At 33.7% G+C, this 14,032-nt stretch overlaps 1 pseudogene; it reads left to right on the forward strand.

The window, feature by feature from the left end:
* The window catches only part of LOC149204142 (uncharacterized), a 33,229-nt pseudogene extending 19,561 nt beyond the window's left edge, over positions 1-13,668 (forward strand).
* Positions 13,669-14,032: the final 364 nt, after the last annotated feature.

A 14,032-nucleotide genomic window follows, 5' to 3' on the forward strand; every position in this document is an offset into this window, starting at 1 on the left:
CTGAAATGAACTCCTCAAACACTGAATCATACCAATGCATAGACACTCATCAATATACCAAGTCAAACACCGTTAACCATCACATAAACTGAATGTTATACCTTAAAACCTTGATTAATCATGCATCATATTGTATACTCTATTATTGTTAATCATACATGCGTATGTACACGTTTTCCCTGAAGGATACCCGCGTATAGATATCAAAACACTGTTACCTAAATATGAATCATTGTCACACTGAATCAATCACTAAACCACATGATGACCCCATCACATATTACTGAACCAAACACAGGTTGCAATACAACAATATCATCAACATTTCATCAGTTCAACCCAACCATTATTTTCAAACACAGTTTATCATGAGAGAGACACCATTTACAGACAACAACAAACATAACAGAATTGATCAAACATAATCAATAGTTCATCCTGTAAAACCCTAGTATATGTACATGACTCTTATAAAGAACATTCATGTATGTAAATGCCTTTACTACTTGAGATATGCGTAGAAATTTTGTACTTTTTCATAATATCTACGTGATTCCCCTAAGGTAGATCCGTGTATGTACACGACCTGTCTGAAGAAAACCTGCGTACAGATATGTAATCAATGAATCATGCCTTTGTTGCAACCAAAAAACTATCACATATATATCATTGTTAGACATAATCATAAAATATCAAACAATAATATTCATTAGTCTACAACCCTTACTATCACATGTTCATGTTAGAGTATCATTACCATCACAAATATATCATTGTTAATCATAATCATAAAATATCAAACAAGAATGTTCATTAGTCACTACAATGCTTTCAAATCTATCAAATTTAAACCTCCTTAATGCTCCTTGGTGCACACTTGTTTCATATCAAATTATTCATTAATAACCCATAACTTTCACACCTAACACTTTGATATCCATCTCCTTATATGGCATAGGCCTTAGTCAATACCTTAGGCAAATCCCTTAGTAATGTTAATGGTATTCTTTGACGAGATCAAATATCTGTTGTCACACTCATCACTATGGGCCAATACCATGGTAAATACCAATGGTATTGACAATACCATGGCATGGAAAATATACACGACTTTTCTTCACCATATCCACATATGTACGCGACATTTCCTTTATGTGCCAATTTGTGGATAATATTGTGATAATTAAAGCAACCATAAAAAATGGTTTAAATTATTTAGAGAAAGGTACAAACCACAACTATAGGAAGTTAAGTATTACAAAATAATTTAAATATCATGCCTTATGCACTCTATTAGATTTATATTTATAGCTACATGCATTGTAATCTTGTAAACACTCAATTTTAGGAATGGAGTAAGTTGCTTGGCAGCTTAAAAATCATGCCATTTGGATCAAAGAGGACTATAATAATACCAATTTTTTTCATCAATACATAAACTATAAAAACAAATTGTTATTTTTTTTTGAAATTCAATATGTATACAATTCTTTGGGTCTCTCATTTAATGAAATGACTTAAGAGGGGTTCCATTGTTTCTAATCACTCTTTATGGAGCCAAAATGTTGTCTAGTTTAGGAAATTCTTGAGGTGATATAAACAGATTCCACGATTTTTTATAATAAATGAGCTAGTCACTCGAGGAAGCTATTTTTTTATTCTAAAAATCTTGTGGATCATGGATCCATGCAAAACATAAGAGCTTAGGTGTAGATGGGCTTATGTTTTATTTTTATATTGGTTTCTATAACTTGTTGAAGGATTATTTTCTAAAGGCGATTAGGGAGTCTTAGGGGTAAAATAAATTTTTGGGATCTCTAAATTCTACATTTAGTACTCTCAATATTGAAATGAAAATGGATTTTCTTCTAGACTTTTTCAACAAATTTCAGTTTGTTACATAATATATAAGCATTCAGCCAAGGTTATTGCTACACAATTAAGGCCTATTTGATTGAATTTATTTCAGAAGTAAATTTTGGGTTTCTTTTGCAAATGAGAATTCATGACATGGTCTCAATCAATCAAGAAGCTATTATTTGATGAAGGTTCCAAATCATCCTATTGAAATCCTAAACATTGACTTATTAAAATCCTATGACAAAGAAAGTGTATTCTTTCTTTGATTAGTCCATTTGAGGATGGATATTCACCACCAACTAGATGATCGGATGTGTCGAGTTCATTTCCTTTTCAATTCCCATTGACAAATCTCTTTCTTTCTTTCTTCTTATCATCTTTGTGCAACTTATTGTTCCCCTTTAAGGGTTGGACATGAATGCCATGTGGATTGGCACTGGTTTGTCCTAGTGAAGCATTTTGTGCTTGTTCTTGACCCACCGAAGGAAGGATTTTTTGAGGATCTTAACTTGATTCTCCAAAATGGAACTTTATTCTTTTCCTTTCCAAGATTTTTCTAGGTTGTGAAGGTCAAGGTAATAAAGATCCATGTCTTCAATTTCCCCACTATTTATGTATGTTTCGAGGGCGGCGAAGGGAGGTTCATAAGAAGCAATTTTAGAGGGGATAATGAGGTGGGGTTCAAGTGGTGTGAGAAGGAGATTTAGTGTATCATGTATTAGGAGTTTTTAGTTTTAGGGAAGTGGATTTAGGGGGTTGGGGTGAAGAAGAGATGGAAGAAAGGGGTTGAAAATTATTGCTAATGCTGGATATTGCTTGAAGGGGGTGGAATTTGAGGAGGTATTTGGCCTCTATGATGACCAGAAGGCTTAGAAAATTCATCGTGATCTTTAGATTTAGTGCATTTAACTAGGGTTGTTTGAACTAATAATGAGCAGTTTTAATGGAGATATCCATATTCGTGGTATTGGTGGAATCTGAAGGGAATGTGCTTGTAGTCTAGGGTATTCTTCCAAAGTCATATTGGTAGTATATATCGATAGATTCAGGTAAGGGTTCTAAAGAATTCATTTAAACACATATACAGACATAAGATATATACCTTGTTTAATTGATTTCCTATGAAATTTTAGACAAAATGCCCTAAAGCTTTTCCAACACCTACCAATGTGTCAATAACCCATAATTCTCCACTATAAAAAGGATTAGTCGAGAGATGTTCAGCTGATGGAAAAAAAGGCTAAAGAAATGAGTTTTTTGATTTAACAGACCCATTCATAGTCAAATCCAAAAGTAATGAGATTGTTGAATAAAAAGCTCCAATTGAGTTTATCAAAGGCATTGAAAAGGTCAAAGTTTGAGAAACATGCTAAGATTTATGGATGATTTTAAGGAAGTGGATGGTTTCATGAGAAATAATGATTCTATCTAGGATTTGTCACGCTTTGACATAATTGGTTTGTTTTGATGACATGAGGTATGGGGAAAAGTCTTAAGGCAACTAACAATTATTTTGGTGATAACTAAGTAGAAGACATTACAAAAAGTTATGCGTTAGAAACCACTTTGGCCTCCGACTTGTCCCATTTCACAAATAGGATGAAGAAAGAGGTTTCCAAAGCTTTCAAGATAGCTTTCAACTTCCTTGATTCCTTTATCACTTTCCATATGTCCTAACTAATTATGGACCAATCGATATACTATAACTAAGTTGTGAATCCATATAGACCAAGGGATTTGTTTCAAGGCATGGAATTATCGTCTAATTCCACTTCATGAGGGGATATTTCATGAATAAGATCCTCATTATATTCTTTGGTATCAAAGTGAGGGATATGATGCATTATCTTTTTGATAAATTGTGATCTATTAGGTATGTGGTCAATTAAAAAATATGTATAATATCTTATCAGTTCATGTGCCATACCGTAGCAGTCTTAGACTTTGACAACATTTTGATTTTTAAAAGAGTAGATGTGATTGTGATATGGACGTTGAAGCATCGAGGAGATAAGCTATATTATTTCCACTCTTTTAGCCATTTGATTCATTATTTTGACTGCTAGAGAATTTCTTCCTGCATTCTCTATTCTTCAAGCTATGTTTGTGTGAAAGATTGCTTCTTTATTAGTTCATCAAATATTCCTTATTGAATGAATTCCTATTGGATGCATTCCATTTGAGCCTCTAGTTTCTACTTGCCTTATAGGATATTACCAAATTTTTGTGTGTTCCATGTTTTAAGTTGAATTTTGATGTGTCTATTTCTTCTATGAAGACAAAACATAACTAAGTCATAAAGGTTAGCTATTTCATCCCACCAATATTTGATTTTTGTTTGGAAGTATAAATGTTGAAGCCAAAATTGTTCTAGGTTAAAGGGTGTATTTATGAGATGATATTTCATTTCAACATTAAGTTTAATAGGCTATTGACCTGATCCATGACTAGGAGTGATGGAGGCTTCCATGAAAATGTCCCTTGCCATGATATTTTGAGAAATGTGGAATTTACCTATATTTGAAGGTATTTTTTGAGAACCCCTATTTAGTTATTCCAAGCATAAACATGGTTGATGTTGTCTAGATCTACCAAATAAGAGGAGGTCATAACATCCTCAAACAATTTTGATTTTTCTTTAAGTTTTATGATAACACCCTTCTTTTCCTCAAATAATTTTGTTAGACTAACATCTCCTCCCAAGATCTAGGAAAATTGGGAAAAGAAGAAGATTGGACTGTTTGATCAAACTAAGGAAGTAAGATTTGTCTCTAAGAGGAAAGGGGTCATAAACATTTGAGAGTAAACAATGCTTCGATGATCCAATGGGATGGAATTGGATGGTAATAATTCTAAAAACAAACATGTTGAGGCTAAACACATCTTGTGAGTTCCGCATGATAGAAAAACCTCTAGATTGATCTTTAACATATAGACCTAATTACTCGAAGCTATGATGCCATTTGTTTATCATTTTATTAAAAGCTTCAAAGGAAGTTTTGGTTTCCTAAATCATCATGAAATTTGGATGTTTCAAGGTCCATTTATTTTTTAGAAGCATTCCTTTTCCCTTGCAATTACGGCTTCTAAAATTCCAGGAGATGATGTTAATGGAGGAGAGGGATCGGAGGAGGGATACACCTATGAGATCAACTTGATTCCTCTTGAGTTGACAAGAATATCCCCTAATTCTTCTAAGATTTTATGGTTGCTCTTTCTACCCTTTTTCTTCTCATCCTTATGTAGAATTGTTGTTTCCTTCAGAGATTGTATGAACACCTAGTGGACTAGATTTTTTTTAGCTTATTGATGCCTTTTAAAACTTGTTCCTAGAATTGAGAATGAATCTTCTTAATATTTTGACATTATGGTCTAGAATTGAACTTGGATCCTTGTATTTCCATGCTCTATAAATGTTGGGAGGTTTTAGAGCATCCAATTCCATATGCTCATTCAATTCATTAGTGAACACAAATTTGGTCTTTGTCTTTGGCGGTTCTTGAGATTAAGGATTTAAGGGTTTTGATTACTAGGCTTGAGGAACCTTGATAGGATTTGTGGGAGCGCTTGAGTCGAGCATGTCAACCTCAAAAGGAGGGGGATTGATTGGTGGAGGTGGGATTTCGAGGCTTTTTATGGGATCAATATTTTTGCTCGTAACTCTGGTTTTTCCATAGTGTAATTTTAGTGGTGGGTACTTGGGGCCTTGAAAAAAATTTAATGGTTTAGAGAGGCTATCTTAGACAGTGACTAGGGTGGGGTTGAAGTACGCTTATGAAAAATTAGGGGAGAGTTATTTTACAGATATTCATATTTGTTGCATCTTATTCAATAGAATGATATATGTTCATAGGCCTAACTCTGCTTCTGGAGCTCATCTTGATAGTAGATATCCGTCGATTGGAAACGGGTTCTAAAATCTTCCTATAAACAAAGATATGAATGAATGAGATATACATGCCTTATTTCATAGCATACAATCCTTAACAAAGTTTCTTAGGGCATTACCGAAACTTCCTAATATCTCCATATCCTAGAATTCCCTAGGAAAGAAGTACATTCGAATATAAAATGGGGCTATCATGAAATCATTTTTTTATGGGAAAAATTTTTCCATTCAGAATCTAAGTTACAGTCTTATAGAGTTAAACAAATAAGAGCGGTTTTCGAATACTCTCATATGGTCTTCTATTTTAGTGAAGACAATGGTAAAGAATCCTTTTGTGCAAAGTTCTAGATTTATTTACCCTTTAGGCTTCAATTTTTGCTAGATTGAGTAGAAAAGAACCTTTTCCGAGGGTTACATACCAAGGAATTTGATGATTAGGGTGTGATCCCTCATGTATTGAATATCCTTCGTATTATTATTGGAGTACACATCAAACTTTGGATGTATGGTTGCTTTTGCAGGGCAGTTCCCTAGAGATCTTCATATAGTTGAAGCTTGTGATGAGGAAGCCTTTTAACGATTTTCCTAACGATCATTTCAAGGTTTGGGGGTTTGAGAACGAAGGCTAGCAGGTTCATTTATCTCTTGCAACAACCTTGCTATAGGAAGGAGTGCCACTCCCTTCTACATTACTGACCATGGCTGACGAGGAGTTGAGTATTAGCAAAAATGATAACGATGACTAAGGTATTGAAAGTCTAGTTTGTAGGGTAGCTATTATCATATAATTGTATTTTTTATATTATTTTTTTTAAATTAATTTTATTAATTTTTACTTCTAAATTTTATCAAATTTATACTTTATATTCTTAATACTTTTTTCTTAAATTCTTAAAACTTTTATTGTTATATAATATTCTCAATACATCTTTCCTATATTTTTAACACTTTTATTGTTATATAATATTCTCTATATAATTATAGAGGATGGCATAACAATATCCAATTTTAATTAAACTAATGAGAAATAAAGGAGCTTTATTTTGCAAAATATAGATAGCATTAAAATTATTATTACAGAGGAAAAGTTGTGGGGCAATAAAGAGTTATAGGTAGGAAAAGAAACTAAGATATTATAAAGACAATCCATTTTTATTTTTTTTAGGGGGCTAATATCAAAATAAAAATAAATATTAATTTAAAATAAAAAGAAAGCCTTTATGTTGCGATTCTGGCGTGGTCTTACAATTCTTGAAGCAATGTACAATGGAGTCTAAGGCATCGTAGATTAACATTATCACCTCGTGATTAGAGGCATAGATTGAGATATTTAGAAGGGACATGATTGCGTTTTCAGCAGTTTGGTGTCCGGGAAGTAGGGATGGTCCAGAAGATATGGCACGGATCCTCCTTCGGCTATGGAGACACGGTGATCGTTGCCCTATTTGGTCAGCAGCCGAAGTTCGCAAACGTTAATAATTGCAAGAAGGTACATGAAGAAGAACAAATGTATATCCCTTGAGGACGTTCAAATGTATCAGATTAACTATATTAATTATTATAATAATAATTATTAATATTATTATTATAATAATTATAATTAGTATTATATTATCTAAAAATATAATAATAATTATTAATATTTCCTCTCTAGAATAGATGATTTCTCTGTTTCTCACCAAGTTTTTTGAAAAAAACTCACACGAAACAATATCTTGATGTCTCTTCTCATCATTTTCCAGCCTAAAAACTAGGAGTTCTTAACACTCTTGCCACAAAGGCTCTTAAGATTTCTAATGAGAATCACCTTGAAGAAGAAAAATATCACCTTTTGAAAGTTTTTGAAAATAATGGCTATAAGAGACAACAAGGCCTCAGATCCTTTCAAAGAGCCTGTAAAGAATCCCGAGTTAAGCCTGCTCGCGATCATCATAATTCCAATGTGTTTCTTCCCTTTATCAAGGGGACCACATATAAGATTTCTCATATTCTTAAAAAGAATAGAGTTGGTGCAATTTTCAAGCCCCTTAATACAATTAGAAATTCTCTTAGATCTGTTAAAGACCTAAAGACATGAAAGGGGTATACTCAATTCCTTGATCATGTGAGATTCCTTACATTGGTGAAACTGGTCAATCCATAAATGAAAGAATGCAAGAACATGCAACAAACATTAGAGACAATCACTCTCTTTCCTAAGATTTATCTGGATATGCAGTGAAATCTAAGCACCATTTATGCATTGAGGATACCCATGTCATTGTTAGGGTTGATCATTTCCATCATAAGAAGCTAAGAGAATCCATTGAGATTGAGAAGCATGCAATAAATCTCAACATAGATGATGGTTGGAACTTAAGCAATAGTTGGATTCCTGCGCTTTACTCTTGACTGTTTTCATTTCTATTTTCTGATTTTCTAATTTTATTTCTATTTTCATATCTTTCTCATTTCATTTCATCTTATTCTTTCCATTTATTCTATATGTACTTCTTTCTTATTTTCCTTTAGTTATTTTTCCCTTATATTTTAATAGTTAATAATAAATCAATTTTCTTTTCTTTTTATATTAAATGTAAAATTATCTTTATTATGATTTCATCCATATTATTTATTCTATTTCTAATAAAATTAAATAACAAATTAATAATTAATAAATAAATACTACATCCTTTTTCTATTTAGTTTATAACGTTGAATATGAATAGAAATGTTTAATATACAAATATTATATCCCATTAATTTAGAATTATATATGATAATTTTTTTCAATTTATTTTATTACATAATAACATTGAAAATGAAAATAATTAATTAATTAATATTATATCCTCTTAACTAATTCTTAACAACCTTTCCCTAATGGCTAATTCATAACGGTTAGTTTATAACGTCTAATTCATAACGGCTAATTCCGGGCAAGGATGCTTTTATGTTATTTATATATTTGCGAAGATTGATTTTTTCACCTTTGTCCTAAGTAGGAACCACATTAGTTGGTTCTAAATGTCAACCAAATCTCAATAATGTGATTAATCCAAAATACATTCATATTAAGAAAAATATTCATTTTTACAAAGAAGATAAGGTAACATATATTTTCAATAAAATATATTAACACAATTATATTAGTAAAAGTGATTGATATGTGTTGATCAGTGTCATTTTCAAATATCGTCAATCACTCTCTATCAACCACATTTTCTAATGTGGTAGTGTTACTTAATGGTTTACTTTTGGGGCAGATTTGTAGACCATGGTTGATTATAGTTAATGATTTAAAATAGTTGATGAGGGTTTACCATAGTTGACGAGGTTTGTTGATGGTTGAGATGGACAACCACCATTGATGAAGCTAACTGTGGTTGGCCAAGGATGACTATGGTTAATCACTAATATGACAATGTATTTATGTTATATTTGTCATGATAAGTGTTGCTTTAATACTGACCATAATCAATGGTACATCAATGTTACAATAATTGTTACATTAATGGTTGAAGAGCGTTAATGAGGTTGACCATGTTTGACTAGGGATTAAAAGAGTAGATTATGGTTGGTCTTGGTTGATTATGGCTAGTTATAAGTGACCTTGGTTTACCATGGTCAACCATAATTGATAATGGCTATTATGGTTGAGTAAGTATGAATAGGATAGATTATGGTTGACTAACTGTGACCATGGTTGGTAATGGATGGTTATGGTTTGACTAGGTTATCCATGGTTGACCATTATTTCTCCAGTCATGATCAACAATGGGCAACATCGTTAACATGGACTACCATGTTCACAATGGTCAAACCAAGGAAAAACATGGCAGTGAGACATCATCAATCATGGTCAATATGGTCAATCATAGTCAACCATAGTCAACAATAATGATCTAGATCTTAGATGGTCAAGCTCAAAGACACTGGATTGTCTTGGGAGAGAAGATAAACACACTAAGAAACTCTTTATTAAAATAAAGTGAAATAGTTATAGCTACATTGTGGTGGACCAACCTACCATTTTATAAAGTGAGACCCATTATTTATAGCCTTCTTGAGTTACAATACCATGGGTGATGATCGGGAGATAAAAAATAGGCTAAAAAGTGAAAGTGCTTAGAATCTACCAAAATCAGCGTCAACTATTAGTGTTCATCATCTTGATTCCAATGAAGCTTGAAATGATTTTGTTCGATGTCGTATGAAGAAGCTATGACGTGTTGAAGTTTTTGCCAAACAACTAAAAAGTCAACAACATGGTTGACTAGGTTGTTTTCTAGGGAGTCGTACAACTGACATCATCAACTAACTATGTTGGAGATAGTGTTAGATGAGTCAATCTTGTTTTGACACGTGGCATGTGTGAGGGTGGCATGTTCTGATTGGTTCGTGTAGGTCTGGGGTGGCCTAATGAGAGGCTACCTCATGGACCAATGAGAGGGTACCATGTGGCATTGTTGTTTCCTTCAGAGATTGTATGGACACCTAGTGGACTAGAGTTTTTTTGGCCTATTGATGCCTTTTAAACTTTGTTCCTAGAATTGAGAATGACTCTTCTTAATATTTTGACATTATGCTCTAGAATTGAACTTGGATGCTTGGATTTCCATGCTCTATAAATTTTGGGAGGGTTTACAACATCCAATTCCATATGTTCATTCAATTCATTAGTGAACACCAATTTGGTCTCTAGCTTTAGTGGTTCTTGAGATGAATGATTTAATGATTCTAATGACTAGGCTTGAGGAACCTTGATAGGATTGATGGGACGGCTTGAGTCCAACATGTCAACCACAAAATGAGTGGGATTCATTTATGGAGTTGGGATATCAAGGTTTTTCAGGGGATCAATATTTTTTGCTCGTAACTGGGGTTTTCCAGTAGTGTAATTTTGGTGGTGGGGACTTGGGGCCTTGAAGAAAGTTTATTAGTTTAGAGTGGCCATCTTGGTCAGTGACTAGGGTGGGGCCGAAGTAGGCTTAGGAACAAGTAGGGGAGAATTATTTTATAGATAGTCATATTTGTTGCATCTTCTTCAATAGAACTATATATGTTCATAACCCAAACTCTGCTTTGAGAGCTCATCTTAATAGTAGATATCCATCGAATTGGCAAGGGGTTCTGAAATGTTCCTATAAACAACGATATGAATAAATGAGATATACCTGTCTTACTTCATAGCATACAATCCTTAAAGTAGTTTCCTAGGGCATTACCAAACCGACTAATATCTCCATATCCTAGAAGTCCCTAGCTAAGAAGTATATTCAAATCTAGACTGGGCTATCATGAAACCATTTTTTTATGGGACAAATTTTTCCATTTAGAATCTAAGATATAGTCCTGTAGAGTTAAAGAAATAAAAGTAGTTTTCAAATACTCTCATATGGTCTTCTATGTTAGTGAAGACAAGGGTAAAGAATCCTTTTGTGAAAAGTTCTAGATTTATCTCCCCTTTAGGTTTAATTTCCTTCTAGATCAAGTAGGAGAGAACCTTTTCTGAGGGTTATATGCCAAGGAATTTGATGATTAGGGTGTGATCCCTCATGTATTGAATGTACTTCGTGATGTGATTGGAGTGCACATCAAACCTTGGATGTAGGGTTGCTTTTGCAGGGCAACTCCCTAGAGATATTCATATAGTTGAAGCGTGTGATGAGGAACCCTTTTAATGATTTTCCTAAGAATCATTTAAAGATTTTGGGGTTTTAGAATGAAGGCTAGCAAGTTCATTTATCTCTTGAAACAACCTTGCTATCAGAAGGAGTGCCACTCCCTTCTACATTGCTGACCATGGCTGATGAGGAGTTCAATGTCAAAAAAAATGATAACAATGACGAAGGTATTCAAAGTCTAGTTTGTAGGATAGCTATTATCATATAATTGCATTTTTTTATATTCATTTTTTTTAAATTAATTTTATAAAAATTAATTTTTACCTCTAATCTATCTTATCAAATTTATATTTCATATTCTTAATACTTTTTTATTCTCTATAACTATATTCTCAATACATTTTCCTTATCTTCTTAACACTTTTATTGCTATATAATATTCTCTACATAATTATAGAGGATGGCATAACAATATGCAATTTTAGTTACACAAATGAGAAATAAAGAAGAGCATTACTTTGCAAAATATAAATATCATTAAAATTATTATTACATTAAAATATGAGACATTTTTCCTATCTTCTTAACACTTTTATTGTTATATAATATTCTCTACATAATTATAGAGGATGGCATAACAATATCCAATTTTAGCTAAACTATGAGAAATAAAAAAAACATTATTTTTCAAAATATAAATATCATTAAAATTATTATTACTTTAAAATTTGAGAAAAAATTGTGGGCCATAAAAAGTTATAGGAAAAAAAGATATTATAAAGAGAATCAATCCAATTTTAAAAATAATTTTCTTTCCTTTACCTATGTTAAGATGAAAACAAATATTTACGCCGTAAGGCGTTTTCCTCTAAAATGAACTCCCCCAAATTCTTTTTATACCGTAACGCGTTTCCCTCTGAAATGAACTCCCCCAAATGCTTTTCTGTCCTAATCGTAGCCGTCAAATCTTTTGTTAGACGATTGAACAAAAATCAGCCGTCTAATTTAAAAAAACCTTAAAAAACGTTATTAGCCTGCAGCTGTTTGTGCTTTTGCAAGGCATTTGATTCGTTTAACGCTTGGACCACCAATTTGGTTAACGGCGAGCGGGTTGAGAGGTTATCAGTGCCAAGGTTCGATCCCCCTCGCACTCAATTCCTCCGCAGAGATTTTTCAGTAGCAGAAATGGGCATTCACATTCGAATGCATATAGGAATTCCAGAGACATGCTAGTATCGGGACTGGGACTGGGACTGGGCATCGGGCTGGCATTCGCAGTATCTCCCCCATGTTTGGCCGAGTCTCCAGAACCGAAGCTGAAGATGCAGGAGGACCAGAAGTCACGAGATCCAGTCTCACCACAGCCTTGAGCAGGCATTATGGGAGGACCTGTTATTACCAAGAGTGGAAAAGTGCTTCCAAAGCTCAAGATCTTTGTGGGTTACGATCCCCGTGAGGATCTTGCCTACGAGGTCTGTAGGCATTCGATGCTGAAACATGCCACATTTCCAGTTGATGTAATCCCCATCAAACAAGCAGATCTCCACAAGGTTGGGATTTACTGGCGCATAAGGGATCCCACTGAGAGCACCCAGTTCTCCTTTTCCAGGTTCTTCACTCCTTTCCTAGCTGGGTTCAAGGGTTGGGCTATGTTCGTAAACTGTGATTTTCTCTATACTATTGAAGTTAGGGAATTAGCTGAGCTCATTGATGATTAGTATGCTATAATGTGTGTCAAACACGATTACAAGCCCAAGAGTACTACAAAAATGGATGGGGTTGTGCAGACTACTTACCCTAGAAATAACTGGTCATCTATGGTTTTGTATAATTGCGAGCACCCCAAGAATATAGTTTTGACACCCTCTGTTGTGAATTCCCAATCTGGGGCACTTTTGCATAGATTCATTTGGATTGATGACAATGATATTGGACCCATTCCCTACACGTGGAATTTCCTTGTTGGTCACAATGAGATTGATGACAAGGAACTTCCCAAAGCTATACATTATACAATGGGAGGCCCTTGGTTCGAGGCCTGGAAAGATTGCCAATTCGCAGATCTGTGGCTTCAGGAAGTGGATGGAGTATAAGAGGTCCCAGATGATACAGAAGGTGATTCAAGATGAGCTCATAAGGTTGTTGGATACAAGAATGAATGAAAGAGGAGGAGAGCTTGAAACTAGAGTAGGTGAGTTGGAAGGAAAGGTTAGAGAGATCTCTGCTCTGCAGAAATTGTTGTTGTTTTATCTGCAAGAGAGGTTTCTAACAAAGGGAGGGAATGGTGTGAAAGAACCTCCTTTTGATGCCTAGTTGAACAAGGGATTGTGGAGCAGAAAGGCATTGCTTTGGAATACCCTACCGGATCTTGTGAGAGTGCAAAATAAGAATATGTTTTGGAGGTACTAGTACAGGATATAGCCTAATTATTTTTATTTGATTCTATTTTTATCTCTAAATATTAGAGAGAAATTGTAGTTTTCTGCATAATTTTGAACTGGAAGTTAACTTATTTCTTAATATACTATTCGCCCATGGTATAGTCAAATCACCTTTACCTGATAATAGCTAAGAAATAGCTACATTCTTCATTCTCACCCTTTTTCCTGAAAGAATGGTATGAAGGGTTTGTACCCTATCTAGAAAATAATGTCATTGTGACAATTTTTTTCTCCAA

This window comes from Pinus tabuliformis, chromosome 1_2, assembly GCF_031772625.1.
Source record: "Pinus tabuliformis cultivar Carrire ecotype Pingquan chromosome 1_2, CPIR1, whole genome shotgun sequence".
Taxonomy (NCBI): domain Eukaryota; kingdom Viridiplantae; phylum Streptophyta; class Pinopsida; order Pinales; family Pinaceae; genus Pinus; species Pinus tabuliformis.